The following is a 3,161-nucleotide window of genomic DNA, read 5'->3' as shown; positions in this document are numbered from 1 at the left end:
TTTATTTATTTTCGAATTTTTAGTTTATTTATTTATTTAATACCAGTTTATTTATTTTCTGAATTTTCAGTCTATTTATTTATTTATTTTCGAATTTTCAGTTTATTTATTTATTTAATTCTAGTTTATTTATTTTCTAAAAAAAATAATTTTTCAGATTTTAATTAATTAATTTATTTATTTTCAAATTTTCAGTTTATTTATTTAATTCCAGTTTATTTATTTTCGAATTTTAAGTTTATTTATTTATTTTCTGAATTTTCAGTTTATTTGTTTATTTAATTCCATTTTATTTATTTTCTGTATTTTCAGTTTATTTATTTATTTATTTTCAAATTTTCAGTTTATTTATTAATTTCTGATTTATTTATTTTTGGAATTTTCAGTTTATTTATCTATTTTCGAACTTTAAGTTTATTTATTTTCTAAAAACAATAATTTTTCAGATTTTAATTAATTAATTTATTTATTTTCGATTTTTCAGTTTATTTATTTATTTAATTCCAGTTTATTTATTTTCTGAATTTTCAGTTTATTTATTTATTTATTTTCGAATTTTCAGTTTATTTATTTTCCAGTTTTCAGTTTATTTAATTAAAGAGTAAAAAAAGAAAGAAAGAAATAGCTTATAAAAAAAAAAGAACACTTTAATAAGTCAAGGCATTAAAACATATTGTTGGAAAACATATTGTCTTTTTGATCGATTTTAACCTATGTCATATTTTCAATCGTTGTGAGATAAAAGAAACTTCAATTACAAAATTTTAAAAATAATATTTATTTATACTAATTTGAAATTACGCAAATAGATATTGTGCTTAATTTTTTACAATTATAGCAAATATTTATTACCGTGTGAGATATATATTTATTTTAGAATAGGGGAAGTAGTGGTGAAGTTTAGGATTAAGAGAAAGAAAAATTATGTGTCTATCGATTTAGTGATTGAGTACTGAGTAGTTAATGTTTGAGGGTCCATATTCATCCTTATGCAATCTTTTAAATTATTTCGTTCTTTTATGAAAAAGGAAAGGGAAATCTATAAAAGAGGAGTCTAACGTAAACTTTTTCCCACCAAAATTTCTCTCTCTTTATTTTTCTTTTTGTAGTTTTTGATTCTCTTTTAAAATCATCAACTTTAATTTATAAAAAAAATATTCAATATGGATGTTAAATTAAAAATAATGACGATATCTTTAATTTGATGTAAAAATTATAAAAAATAAATTTAAAACCAATAAGTTATTATAGTTTAAAGTCACAAAATTATTTTTCTTCTCTCTCCTCTCTCTTCTCTCCTCTATCATATCCTCTCTCATTTCTCATTTTTAAAATGTTACGGTTCTTTCATTCCTTTTTCCATATTCTTTCATTTTATTTTTTTTATGTTTTTACTATATATTACTAGTAAATTGAAGAGTTTAATTTTATAGTAGCACATTTATTGAAATTGTATGCATTTTATTTTTGAAAATGAATGATACATATCTCATGTTAAACCCTTTATTTTTCCGCTTTCCAATTGATAAAAAATTGTATATGTTGATAGTAACTTTATTTTAAAATTTGAGCATAAACAAAATGACTACATAAATATGGTTTAAATATTTATGTAAATATGGTTTAAATATGTATTCGAAAACTATATTAATCTATAGTTATACTATATGTAAATAAATAGTTTTGTACATCTTAGAATACTATATGATCCATAATGATACTTATTATCATCTATACTTGCTTTTGATATTTCATAATTTATATATTTATACACATTATCAATTAAATCAGTTAATTGCTATTTCAAAAATTGAAAATTCGAATGTTTTCAGATTAATATTTTTATTGAGATTATATTGTGGATAATTTATTTTTTATTGAGATCATATATGTTTATATTTACTTAGGGAGAGGTTCAAATAAGAACCACTAATAAAATAAGAACGGAGAACCATTTTAAGCCATTCGATCATCAAGATCTACGGTGGATGCATCATCTTGGTGGATGGATGCAGGTGCTGGGTTCGAATCCTGAAGGGAGCAAAAAAATTATTTTTTTCGGATGCATTAAATTTAATAGCGGATGCATTAATTTGTATAGCAGATGCAGTAATTTTATTGGTTCTTATGTTCTCACAATAATTGTGGTTCTCACTATAACCGCACCCTATTTACTTATATATATATATATATATATATATATATATAATATTTATTTATTTAAACTATTGTTCAATTTCGATGAAGTCGTGCATCGCACGAGCGGGTACATACTAGTTGTAATATAAATAATCAGTTAGAAAGTAAATATCAAGTTTCTTTATTTTATTTAAAATTTTCATCGGTATTGAACTGCCTATAAATTAAGTAATATTTAGGTGATTATAATGAATTTGAGCCATTTCTAACTAATAAAAATTGTAATTTGGCTATTAAGTGTATTGTTTTCTAAAAAGACCATCGCAAATCTTTTTTTTTTTTTTTTGTCTTGTTGAGTCATGACTTATGCAAATCTTATTTGTTAAACATCTCATTTCTCTATATTATTTTGTTAACTTAAATAAGAAATAAGAACTAAGAAAATGTATGAATTTTATGTAGAACACGTATGAATTCGATGTATAAAGGTATGAATTGCGAAAAATAACTTTTTGCTACTTTTGGGATTCGAACTCAGGACCATGAATTCATCCAACAGGATAATCAATCAACCGTAGATCTTAATGATCTAATGGCTGAAAATGATTCTTATTTTATATCTTAATAAGCGTATTTATTTTAGCTCTCCCCCATATATATAATATGAATACGTACCAATGCGATTTTGAATTTTTTTCATAAAAGTACTTGTTAAAGAAATGTGAAGATTATCAATAGATTATTCATGAAAAATGTGTAACATATATACATATGTTAGGGCATGAATAATAGAACTAAAATTATATCAATATAATTCAAAAAAACTAAGGAGATTTGACGTACAAATTTTTTTTGATGAAATGTACATGCTACTAGAACGTCTTGCAGTGTTTGGAATAAGATATGAATATGACTTTTAACTATACTTCAATCCCACCTAATCACATGAACATTTATATAGGATTTAATTTAGATAAAATAAAACATCATTTAATGTGAAAATTATAAATCACTTGCACCTA

This window comes from Salvia miltiorrhiza, chromosome 3, assembly GCF_028751815.1.
Source record: "Salvia miltiorrhiza cultivar Shanhuang (shh) chromosome 3, IMPLAD_Smil_shh, whole genome shotgun sequence".
NCBI classification, from domain to species: domain Eukaryota; kingdom Viridiplantae; phylum Streptophyta; class Magnoliopsida; order Lamiales; family Lamiaceae; genus Salvia; species Salvia miltiorrhiza.
The sequence above is the reverse complement of the archived record's forward strand: the minus strand, read 5'-3'. Positions refer to the sequence as shown.